The sequence below is a fragment of the Lissotriton helveticus genome, chromosome 2_1 (genome assembly GCF_964261635.1).
Source record: "Lissotriton helveticus chromosome 2_1, aLisHel1.1, whole genome shotgun sequence".
NCBI lineage: Eukaryota > Metazoa > Chordata > Amphibia > Caudata > Salamandridae > Lissotriton > Lissotriton helveticus.
Window position 1 is genome coordinate 681023579 of NC_136059.1, and position 13535 is coordinate 681037113.

Sequence of the window (13535 nt, forward strand, 5' to 3'; positions counted from 1 at the left end):
AGAATTCTCTGTCTCTATGGTTAAATCAAATGTCTTACATCTACCACACCTGAAATGGCCCTATAGGCAAAGCCAATTCCATTGAGACAACAGATCAGGTAGATCTGGTATCGTGAGCAACACACTCACAACATGGTCCCTAATACTTTTGCCTTTCCTAATGGCAAACAATGATTTGTCACTTGTATCCAATTAATCCGGGATTAGATCCCAGTTAGATCCTAGTGTCTAGTAATGATTCTCTTAATATCATTATTGAAAGTTGTTGCGCTCACCGTTTGGTATATTTCTGAGCAAATATTCACGCAATTCACCATGATACCTTTGAGCAGAAATCTTTGTGTCAGTTTTTTCGACTGATGTATTCGACGGTTTTTTCATCATTTCGTCAGTAACACAGAACAAGATTCAACTTATTGGTGAGTTATTGCATGGTGAATTTTCACGAAGCTCTATTTGTGATGCCACACTCACTGAAATGTGGTTTATTTTTCTTCACGTTTGTTAGAGTTACTCTGACAGACGACCTTTTCATTTGAATGCTGGTGGCATTCATTTTTACGTAATTTATTATTTTAAATGAGTAGACTTTTGTATTAAATAACATATTGATTTGCGGTACTCAAAGCAGTACCCTTGTGGGCTTACAGTGCATAAATTATGCAATAAATTATGCAATAAAGTAAGTAGGGAACTCTGGGTATTTCCCAAGTTTTAGGTGGAGAGCACCTCCTATAATTGAATCACTTTACAACACCTTCAACACACCAAAACTACTCACCTCATATGTCGGTTTTTCTCGCAGAGTTTTTAGTCACCGTGCTACAAAAGTGACAACGTTTGATATATAACTTTAATTGAACAATATTTCTTCTCATAAAACTAAATGCTATGCCGAATTCACCACATATCAATCAATGTTTTTTTTAAATAACCCCGTTGAATACAAATGTGACTTGCAGTACAGCTGAACAATAGTTACAATAATGATGCATAGTTTGAGCGTGACTTACATTTTACTTAATAATTAGCAATCGTTTTTATTAAAACTCTTCATCTCATCTGCCAAAACAAAGTACAGGGTATCATAACAATCATGCAAATGTCAGCTGTTCAAAACCATCTCACACTTCATCAAATACAACCATATAAATGTTTCAGAATGGAACATAAAATATGGAAATACGTATTTTAATAGACAAGGTGTAAGGTTAAAGAATATTAATATCCATGAAATGTTTAACGTAACAGCTTTTGGCCATGAGACTAGCAATTGAACTATCATTTTCGTACAAGTGATACCCAGTCAATTGCTGCTTGTGGGCCATTGTAAAAGTGGCATAGTAATTACACATAGTAAACACAAAGCATGATAGCCAAACATAGTAATTTAATTTTATTTGCACTGGGCAGTCACAAACACTGCAAATAATAAAATGTGCTGGTTTACATCTTTGAAGACACTTAAAAAGGAGAGCTAAAGGGGGTGGAACTTGCACTATGCAAGCATCCCAAAATATATCGACAGTACATAAGTTAGACAGGGTAAACATACATACATACAAGAAAACCCACATACACAAGCAAGAAGCACTCAAACACATTTAACACACCCTTAAAATAATGCATATTGGAGATAAAAGCGGGAATAGAAAAAGACAAACCAAGCCTTTCAAACTCAACAATCCTGAATTTCATTTGTTTGAAAAAAAGGCTAAAAATTACTATAAGAGAGGAATACAAGTTCAGGATTCTGCTCACTGGTGGAGGCTGTAGTGTGGAGAGCAGTGCAACTGCCACTAAAATGTAATTTAAGAGCAATTAGTAAGGAAGCTAGTTGGTGAGAATGTGGATAAGGCATTCTGAGCACATATCAAAGCAGCTTACTTGCAGGTTTGCTAAGTCACTCAGATACATTCTTCCTCATTCCATTTTTGTACTCAAAAGCATGATTTGAGAGCGAATTTGAGGCACCAATATTGCTCATGTGGTCCTGCGCAACATGAGAACTCACAGATTACACAGTATTATGCAAATAGACTTAACACTGCAGAATATCCCAAAATAGCTTAGCAAGTGGCGCTACTGATTTGAGGGTATTTCATCACTTATTCTTGTGTCACAAGCAATTTCCAGCAGATATTTGATCCTAAATTATCTTTGTTATGGGCCTGCTTAAACAGCACAAAAACTGAAAGCTAGAATATGTGAATGCTTGGATTAATCCACGTTTATAATTTCTCACTGTATTTCCGTCTCTTTAAATCATGTGTTCTTTGTTTCAGTTGGATAGAAGGTTTCTCCTCACTACCAGCATCAATGTAATGCCCTGCAAAAGTCACTTGCCTTCAGTTACAATGCTAATCCTGTTTAAAATCAACTGTGCTTTTTTGCTTCTCACTTTTGTGATCTATCCACATCAAATACTTTGGCCACTTATTTCAGCAGCCAAAAATGCTATCTAATGGAGAGAATCTCTAATGGTAGGGGCTTTAGCTCTCTTCAGTATCTTATGAACTGAGGCATTTGAAAATTATAGAGTGGCACAGGTTGGCAGCACAGGCCCATTTTGGGTGTCAATTAGTATAACGTCTCAGTCGCAATGTTCATTAACTTTGCTGCTGACGGTACACACATTTCTCTCTGACTGCAAGCTGAAGATTGCACACCGTAACGCAAACCATAGTTGTGGTGTGGGTAAGGTACATCTAATTGGGTAGGCAGACAAAATATCGAGTTTTAAATATCGACATACAATAATGTCGATGTTTAAATATCGAAGGGACATAATATAGAAGGTAAGTTATATCGATATGTTTAATATCGATGTTAGTGATATCTATGTTACTAATATCGATGTTAGTAATATCTATGTTACTAATATCGATGTTACTAATATCGATGTTAGTAATATTGATGTTACCAATATCGATTTTTGTATGATTTTTATGTATATTATTATGTATTTATTATGTATTTAATTTTTATTTATGTAATTTAAGTACATTTTGTATTTTAGTACCGTCGCGGGTTCTGGGTTTATAGGGGAATAGGGTGGGAAGTAATTTAATTATAGTAAATTAATTATTAATTATTAGGAATTATAAATTAATGTGAATTAATTGGTAATTAATTTTTAATAATTTGTAATTAATTTTAATTCATTGATTAATTGGTACATATGTTCTGTAGCGGGTTATGGGTTTATAGGGGAATAGGGTGGGAAGTAATTTAATTATAATAAATTAATGATTAATTATTAGGAATAATAAATTAATTTTAATTAATTGGTAATTAATTTTTAATAATTGGTAATTAATTTTAATGAATTGATTAATTGATAATTATGTTCTGTAGCGGGTTATGGGTTTACAGGGGAATAGGGTGGGAAGTAATTTAAATGTAATTATGTAATCATTTATTTTCGATGCGGGAGGCAAGGTGGCCGCTGCTGGGCTGTAGCGAGCAGTCACATTCATTCCTTCTCCCTCCTAGGTCTATGCTGGAGAGCTGAATAGAATGATGTGCGCCCCTGATGGCCTTTGAGCACTGGGTACATGCGGGCCTAAAGGAGTATAAACTGATAACGAGGCAACTACCCCCGCTCAGCTTGGGTTTAACCTGGATAAAGAAGAGCCTGAGTAGCCTGCTCGCCGCTATTTCTCAAATAAATCGGGTCCCCAAGATGCCCCCACGGCCCCGAGAAAAGAGAAGGGGAAGGATCAGTCGGATTCGTCTACGGTAAAACCCAACACAGAAAATGCAACAAAGAAGGACCCATCAACCATGGCTATACCGCAGCGGTCCCTTGGTGCAATACGGAAAACCACAGCCCTCGTCTTAAAGAAGAAAGCTGAGCTGCGGGGGAGAAGTGGCGAGCGAAGCGAGCATGGTAGCCCGGCGGAAGATCGGCCGCGTCTGCACAGATACAGGGAAAAGAGGGTACCAAGCAGAAGAGCAAGGAATCTACAATGAGGCAACCTACCTTGGCCGAAGTCGAGGACGCTGTGGACGCTACGAGCGAGGTTGCTAGGCAACGCCCCGGCACCAACGCAAACTCATTGATGGAAGCTCCCGTGGCAAGACAGGAGCGTGGCGAAGGGAATCCCGCTTCAGGGGCACTGGAACCTGTCGAGAGCGAGGAGGTAGCGCGCTTCAGGGAGGCGGGTAATGCTGACATGTTGGGGGCATTAATGCTGGTGGAGGCTGAGCTAAAAACCACGTGCCAAACAGATGGGGAGTGTTTTTTCTCCCTAAATGAAGACTCCGAATCTCTACAAACTAGCGAAGTAAGCTCTGGGGAAGGGTCCGACACAGGGTCTAGTACCTCGGGCAAGGAGAGCACGCAGAAGAAACGATTTTCTAAATCAAGGAGGCATGGCTCTGGGTCCCCTGCAGGTACTGAAAAAAGGCTAGTTTGGGACTACTCCGCCACTTCACAAATTTACCAAGATTAAACCAATACAGCGGTAAATCCTGGGGAAGCTCCCCCTGACACCTCAGCTCAGCACGCCTCACTTAACTTGCTATTCAACACCCTTAAACAGATGCAGGGGGAAGCAAGATCAGAAAGTCGCAGAGCGAGACAGGCTACAAAGAAAATCTATATTATATTAAGAAAAGTGAACAAGCTCTAGGACGAAGTGGCAGATAGAGTTACGCAGGTTGAGGAGAGAACAGGTAAGCTGGAAGACGACGTCGGAAGCTGGCAGTCCTTTAAAACGGCGCACGAGAAATTAGCAGAGGGCTTTTAGTGGAAACTGGAGGATTTTGAAAACTGCCATAGGCGGAACAACGTTAGACTTTTGGGCGTGGCTGAGGGGATAGAGGGACAGGATGTCAGGCTATTTGTGGTGAACCTACTGAGGGGGGCATTTCCTGGCACTCAATGGCAGTGGGAGAATGAGGTGCAAAGAGCGCAGTGATTACCATTCATGATGAAGAAAGAACGGGGGGCAGGGGGGTGGCCAGGGGGGCATGCCCAGAGCAATCTTGGTGAATGTAGGGAACTATCTGCTTAGACAGGAAATCATTGACAAGGCAAGACCAGATTGCAGGCGGTCTTTCGAGGGCACCACCTTCTTTGCCAGACCCGACTTCTGTCTTGTCACGGTGGAAAGAAGGTGGAAGCTTAGACAATTAATTACACCGTTCCAGTCTCTAGGTTCAGAGGCTTACCTCCTGTTCTCTGCCAGACTTAAGGTAATCACAAAGGGGAAAGTAAGGATGTTCTTCTCTGAAATCAAGGCACAACAATTTCTGGAGGAACTAAAGGGTCAGAAGGGCAGCTAAGTGGCCTAAGCATGTCTATAAGATAAGGCAGCCCCAGACGTTAGTAGAATGTATGAATAAGGCTTGTTTATTAAAATGGGAGGTATCGGGGCACATTGCACGCAAGGGCTAGCACAGGGTACTACGCTTCTAGGGGGGAGAGGGATGCGATAGCTACAATTCAAAAGCGGCCACACATAGGTCATGTGTAAGCTATTTGCCTGTAAGGGGGAGGGGGGTGGGGCAGAAGAAGTTGGAAGGGTTGGGGGGTGTTAACGGGGGGTGAAAGGTATACAAGAGGATGACGCACACAGCACACGGCAGCACAGTATGGTACAGATTAGTGCACATCTTGCACAGTGCACACACTACAGTATGGTTGTTTTTCTTTGGTATTGTTTTGTACTTAAGGAATTGGTTCTACTTATTGGCAAGGCATTTGATGTATTTTAATGGTATGTAGAATTGCATCGATCAACATCTGTGGGCTTAATGATGTGAAAAAAAGACTTAGAGTTGCTGCATTGCTTAAAACACTTCGTTTAGACCTGGTCTGTTTACAAGAAACGCATATAGAGGGAGCAAAGCGATACCTCTTGGAGCAGCTGGGGTTCTCATTACTGGCAAATACCAAGCAGGGGTCATGAACCAGAGGGGTAGCAGTGTTGGGTAGGAGCAGGGATGTGGGTCTGAAAAGGAAGAAAGAGGACCAATGGGGTAGGTGGGTGCTGCTGGAAATAAACTATAAAGGAGAAAAGCTCACGCTGGTTACAATTTATGGCTCCACGGAGGATGACCTTGATATTTTCCAATATTTGGATACAGAGCTGGCTCAGTGGCCTGAGCCAATTGTTTGTTGCGGCAATTTTAATATCCATGACCTCGGTAGCTCATTCACACAAACAGGGGGGCATTACTCAGGGAGGAAGAAGAAAACATACAGAGCACTCTCAGATATGGCACTGCATAACTCTTTGGAAGATCCGTGGATTAAGCTACACCCGCATATAGATGGCAGCACATTTTTTTCGGCTCCCCACAAAGTTATGGTTAGGTTGGATTATTTTTTGATAACCAGTTCTCTGGTCCCTGGTTCCCAGATTGAAAGACAGCCCCGGGTTGTTTCAGATCATAGCCCATTGGTTTTAACGATTAAACTAGGTCAGGCACAAAGAAGGGATATGCAGTGGACCTTCGAAAGAGCATTACTGAAGGATGAGGCATATCGTACATATATGGAGGTATGGATTAAGAACTTCTGGGAGATAAATAGGGGGACAGCAGCCCCGCGGATGGTTTGGGATGCTTTCAAAGCTGGGATCAGGGGCGAGACACTGAGCTTTGCATTGCATAAACAGAAGAAGGAGAAAGCTAGGGCAGAGGAATTGTGCAAAAGTCTTCTTAAGGTGGAAGAAGAATTATCTTTAGATATCCAGCAGCATCTCCCGTTAGAGCAACACTTGCTTAAAATTGTTGCGCTCAGAACAGAAGCCTCAGAATGTATTGCCAAGAAAGCAGCAGAGAATTATCTTACTAAAAAGGAAACTGCATATGAGCTAAGCGAGAGAGTGGGCCATATATTAGCTATACGTACTAGACAGAGACTAGCGTCATCTGACATTAAGGAGATCACGGATGGCCGGGCCAATTCTGTCTCTGAACCAGATATGGTGAGAGAATGTTTAGGCAATTCTACACGGACCTATATACTCCGGATGGTGCAGGGGGGGTCGGCGGAGATAGAGAGGTACCTTAGTGATACTCTTCCCCCGAGCATGCCCGAGGAAGAGAAGGAGGTGCTAGATTCACCAATCCGGCTAGAGGAACTCACTGCAGCTCTGAGCAGCCTGCCCTCGGGTAAGGCTGTCGGCCCGGATCAGATCCCGGTAGAATTTTTTTAAGTGTTCCAAGGAGTGTTGGTTTTGGATATGTTTAACATCATGCTGCAGGCACAGAAGGGGGAATCGATTCCTGATTCATGGGGGGGCTGACATTATTGTAATATTAAAAAAAGGGAAATCCCCAACAGCACCGGGTTCATATAGGCCAATCACATTAATGAATGCCGATACAAAAATGTACTCTAAAATATTAGCAAAAAGGCTAGCTAGGATCATTGAGTGTTTGGTAAGCCCATCGCAACATGGTTTTATCCCTGGTAAAGGCACTACCCAGCATGTCAGGCAGGTAGTCACAATGTTTGATGCAGCAGGTACCCTGGGAGACCCTATGGCAGCGCTGTTCCTAGACGCTTAAAAGGCATTTGATAGGGTCTCCTGGGAATATCTGTGGGTAGCTATGAGGTGGAGTGGTATAGTAGAAGGATACATAAAGGCTATCCAGACCTCGTATAAAGAACCAACAGCTAGGATCAGAGTTAACAGGGGGTATTCAACAGCGGTTAAGATCTTCAGGGGGACTAGACAAGGCTGTCCTTTAACTCCCCTTCTGTTCGCGCTTTATCTGGATCCTCTGCTGCGAAGGCTAGAAGCTAATCCTGATATTCCACCACTAAGGTTAAATGTCAGCGAGGTAAAAACATTGGCTTACGCGGACGATGTGGCTATTTTAACACCCAATCCCTCTATGGCTATCAGGGAGGTGGAAGATGATGCTCAGTTGTTTGGGCAGACCTCAGGCTATAGACTGAACAGAACCAAGACCCAGATAGTGAAAAATATCTACACATGCTGTAACGATGTACGGGTCGCTAGTTCTGCAGTGTACTTGGGGGTTGAGATCTATGCAGATTTGGATAAAGTGGTGGAGAATAATAAGGCTCCCTTAATGACTAGGGTAAGGGTAGACTTAGAGAGAATGAACAATCTGCATCTATCCCTGGTGGGTTGCACTAATGTCATTAAGATGCTGATTCTGCCTAAATTCCTTTATTTGTTTAGATCCATTCCTTTATATTTTGAAGCCAGATGGTTCAATGCATTGGAGGTAATTCTGAATAGATTCATCTGGGCTCATGGTAAGACACGGAGGGCTTATAGGTTTATCTCCCTCCCTAGAGAGAGGGGCGGGTGGGGTGCCCCTGATTTTAGATTATATTATTGTGTGGCGGCTCTACAATACATGCAGGGGCTGATCGGAGGGGGTGGTCTAGATCAAAGGGTCACTAGCAATTCCACCGAGGTCTATGCAGCGGTTTTTGGAGTAGAAGTGGAAAATTGTTTTTTAAATTGCATTGATTTGGGATATTACAAGAGGATGAGGTTCAAGACGGTTAGCGCTGCTATCAAGATTTGGAATGCTTTTTTGAAAAAGTTTGGCCTGGGGAGATTTAACAGATATACGAAGTTATATAGAAATAGATCCTTCCCAGAGGCAGTTTTTGCTGATTCAACCATGGCCGGGTGGGCTGATAAAGGAGTAGCACAGATTGGTGATATTATGGACTCTGTTGGGGTGGTACAGTTTACAGAGTTAATAAACAAGTATGGTATTGACAGACGGAGCTTTTTTAAATATCTGCAGGTCAGGAGTTTTTTAAAAACTAAACCGGGAGGGCCGGCAGGGTTTGGCAGGAATGAAATTTTGGATAAAATAAGGATATGTGGTGACTGTACGATCCGTAGTTTCTAGGCATTAACCCACCTGATGGCTGATCTTTCCCTCAAGCACCAACATTTTATGGTGCTTGGAGATTTCAACCTCCACGTGGATAATTCTCTCTGCTCGAAAGCCAACTACTTGTTGGAAACGATGCAGAGTTTGAACCTGCCTCAATTAGTCAAGGGTCCAACACATACAGCTGGGAATACACTTGACCTTATCTTTGCCAATTTCTCGAATATTATAGTCCATCCTTCTCTCCCTCTTACCTGGTCAGATCACCATCTTGTCCCTTTTGATCTAGAGCTAAGTTCAAGACCCACACCTACTGTCCTTGGTAAAGAGCTGGGAAGAAAGTGGCATAAAGTTACCTGTACGACCTTAGATCCTTTATTTAACTCTCAGCCGGACCCTTTGTCTAGTGACATTGATGAAAATGTGTTTAAACTTAATTCCGCGCTGCTCCTTGCCATTGATTCCATCGCCCCTCTCAAACCTATTACCTCCGCTAGAACACGCCCCTCTTCCCCTTGGTTCTCTCTGACCCTCCGTGAGGAAAAAAGCCGCTGCAAAATACTAGAACGCAAGTGGCGGCAGAATTATGACCCTGAATCCAAAGCAACTTACAAAACCGCTTTGAAAAAATTTCTTAAACAAAAAAAAGTTACCATGAGAGATTATTTCTCACTACAAATCTCTAACGCTAAGAACTCCTCCAAAACCCTTTTTAATATTGTCAAAGAATTTGTAAACCCTCCCGCCAGGGCCTCGCAGAACCCCTCTAGCCAGGCACTATGTGATGGACTGTCTGATTATTTTCTAGAGAAAATTGATAAAATTAGTACTTCGTTCCCTGCTGAGGAACCCTCCCCGGTCCCCCCTGTCATGGCCCCGGAATCTGCTTCTTCACAGTCTTTTAACGAGCTGTCTCTCGAGACCGCACTCAGGTTATTCACCCAGTGCAGATCTGGATCTCCTTCCGACCCTATCCCTGCCAAGGTCATGGGTGACCTGGCCCCTTCACTGGCTAGTCCCTTTCTTTCTATTTGGAATGCCTCCCTCTATCATGGCATATTCCCATCTGCTTGGAAGGAAGCTTTGTTGGTCCCCATTCTGAAAAAGCCTGATGCCGATCCTTCAAAATTTAGCAATTATTGCCCCATCTTCCTCCTCCCCAAACCCGCAAAAATTCTGGAAAAGGCCGTGCAGCTGCAACTGACAGAATATCTAGAAAACAACTCTTTACTACACGACTCTCAATCCGGCTTTAGAGTGGGCTTCAGCACCGAGACTGCTCTCTTGGAAGTAGCTGAGACCATCCGTGAGTGTGTGGATAGGGGCGAGGAGGCCATGTTGGTCCTCCTCGACCTATCCGCCGCTTTTGATACGGTTTCACATAAAATCATACTAAACCGTCTAAAGCAGGTTGGAATTGGTGGCTCTGCATTAGCCTGGGTTGAGTCATTCCTTACTGGCAGAACTCAGAAGGTGGGGCTCAGACCTTTTAAATCAGAGGGTAAACCCCTGCTGTGTGGTGTTCCGCAGGGCTCTGCCCTGAGCCCTCTGTTTTTTAATGTCTATCTCGCACCCTTGGCTACAGTGGTGGAGTCCTGTGGGGTCAGAGTGGTCTCTTACGCTGACGATACTCAGCTGATATTCTCTTTTAGAGACCACTCTGACTCCACCTTTGCCAACTTCCGCCAATGTTTGGACAACATCTGTGCCTGGATGACCATCAACCACCTTAGGCTTAATACTGATAAGACAGAGGTCTTATTTTTTAACCAGAAAACTCCAATATCCCCCAGCCTGTGGTGGCCCACAGTGCTTAATCCCTCGCCCTCCCCTGTTCAATCAGCACGTAACCTTGGTTTTCAGTTTGATGATTCACTCTCTTGTAAAGCGCAAATTAACAAGGTCACCTCAGCTTGCTTCGCGAAACTTCGCATGATTAAAAAGATCTTTCCTTACCTCCCCTTAGATGCCCGTAGAACTATCACTCAGGCCCTCATCACATCTCATTTAGACTACGCCAACAGCTTATACGCCGGTGCCCCTCAATACTTGATCGATCGTCTTCAGATCGTGCAGAATGCGGCAGCTAGACTGATGGGAAATATCCCCTACCGTCAGTCGGTTGCTTTTTATTGCAAAGAGCTACACTGGCTCCCCATTGCAAGCCGCATTCAATTCAAGATTCTCACCCTCGCCTTTCGTGCTATCAACGGCCTTGGGCCAGGATACCTGAAAAAGCGAGTGGTAATATCTCAATCAGTCAGAACATTGAGATCTAATAATTTACGTCTCTTGATTGTACCACGCTTTCGACGATCCAGAATGGGCGGCAGAGGGTTTAGCGTGATGACTGCTAAACTATGGAACTGCCTCCCACTTGACCTCAGGTTCTGCCCGTCTGAATCCCTCTTCCGTAGTAAATTAAAAACGTGGCTGTTCTCCAGATCATGATTCTAGTCCTACAATCCTCCTGCTTGCTCCTCCTCTTTATTCTTGAGTTTCTGTTTTAGCGCCGGGACACCCCTCCTGGGGTAGCTGTGCGCTGTATAAGCTACTTAAATAAATAAATAAACTAAATAAATATGCAAGCTTAGCAGCAGGTAAACCAGATGACATAGGTAAATACAGCAATAAGTGGGCTGACAAATTGGGTGTTGAAACACACTGGTTTCAGGAGTCACTGGACTTGGGTCATACAATTCTTTGCTCAGCCCCTTTATAGGCACAACATTATAAAATGTTATACTCATTATACTTTACCCCAGCTAGGATAGCAAAATGGGGTGGTACCACGGGGATCTGCTGTCCTCGGTGTAATTTCCCAGAAGCAGATATTGTACATATGTTTGCTACCTGCCCGCAACTGCATACTCTAATTAAAGATATAGAGATCTTTTTAGATAGATCATTAGGCATACAAATAACACTCACTCCAACCTGGATATTATTAGGGATCAGCCCAGAGGTTGATACCTCGCAGCGGGAGTTCATGTTTATAGCCATGGCGGTTTACAGATTAGGCATAGCTAGGGCTTGGTTGGATAAAAATCCCCCGGTATTGCAAATATGGCTGGCTAATCTTTTGGCTGCCTATAACTTGGAAAAATCAATTTATGCATGGAAAGGCAGGAGAGGGAGGCAACTTGGTTTGAGAATATGGGATCCTATTAGGAGATGGAAGGAGGGATTGGAGCTGACCTGAGTACTTGGAATAACTGTATATATTAATTCATGTTTAAACTATCCTTATCTTTCATTTCTGTTTTCCTAATTTAGTAAGAGTGTTTTCCAGGTTGGAATGCTCACTACGCTCTAATATATTGTAATGAAATTCAATTGCAATGAATATATACTGTATATAAACTGTTATGTTTCAGATACACTGTATAAAGCTGTGCTATGATGTATAATATGTGGAAGAAAAGTGGGTGGGTAACTTTTAATAAAAACATTTTTTAAAGTAATAATTTATTTTAATTCATTGTTTTGTAAATTATATTATTGTTAATTAATTATTAATGTGCAATTTATTATTATTAATTGGTATTTATTATTAATCATTTTTACTTAATTATTTATTGCTAATCATGTTTTTAATAATTATGTATTGGTATTTGTAAATAGTTTATATTTATTTAATAATTAATTTTGTATTATTTTAAATTATTAATTTATTTATAAATATGTTACTTTTACCTTCTATGCTATCCAATACTTTCCCTACTGTTGCACTTTCTGGAGTTGGAATAGTCATTTTTACTCCTATGCTATCCAACACTTTCCCTACTGTTGCACTCTCTGGAGTGGGAATAGTAATTTTTACCCCTACGCTATCCAACTCTTTCCCTACTGTTGCACTCTCTGGAGTGGGAATAGTAATTTTTACCCCTACGCTATCCAACACTTTCCCTACTGTTGCACTATCTGGAGTTGGAATAGTAATTTTTACCCCTATGCTATCCAACATTTTCCCTACTGTTGCACTCTCTGGAGTGGGAATAGTAATTTTTACCCCTACGCTATCCAACACTTTCCCTACTGTTGCACTCTCTGGAGTGGGAATAGTCATTTTTACCCCTACGCTATCCAACACTTTCCCTACTGTTGCACTCTATGGAGTGGGAATAGTAATTTTTACCCCTACGCTATCCAACACTTTCCCTACTGTTGCACTCTCTGGAGTGGGAATAGTAATTTTTACCCCTACTCTATCCAACACTTTTCCTACTGTTGCACTCTCTGGAGTTGGAATAGTAATTTTTACCCCTACGCTATCCAACACTTTCCCTACTGTTGCACTTTCTGGAGTTGGAATAGTAATTTTTGCCCCAACGCTATCCAACACTTTCCCTACTGTTGCACTCTCTGGAGTTGGAATAGTAATTTTTACCCCTACGCTATCCAACACTTTCCCTACTGTTGCACTAACTGGAGTTGGAATAGTAATTTTTACCCCTACGCTATCCAACACTTTCCCTACTGTTGCACTAACTGGAGTTGGAATAGTAATTTTTGCCCCTATGCTATCCAACCCTTTCCCTACTGCTGCACTCTCTGGAGTGAGAATAGTAATTTTTACCCCTCCGCTATCCAACATTTTCCTTACTGTTGTTTTTTTGGGAGTTGGAATAGTATTTTATTCCCTCTGTTACTTAACATTTTTTGTATTGTTTTAGTTAATGTAGTAT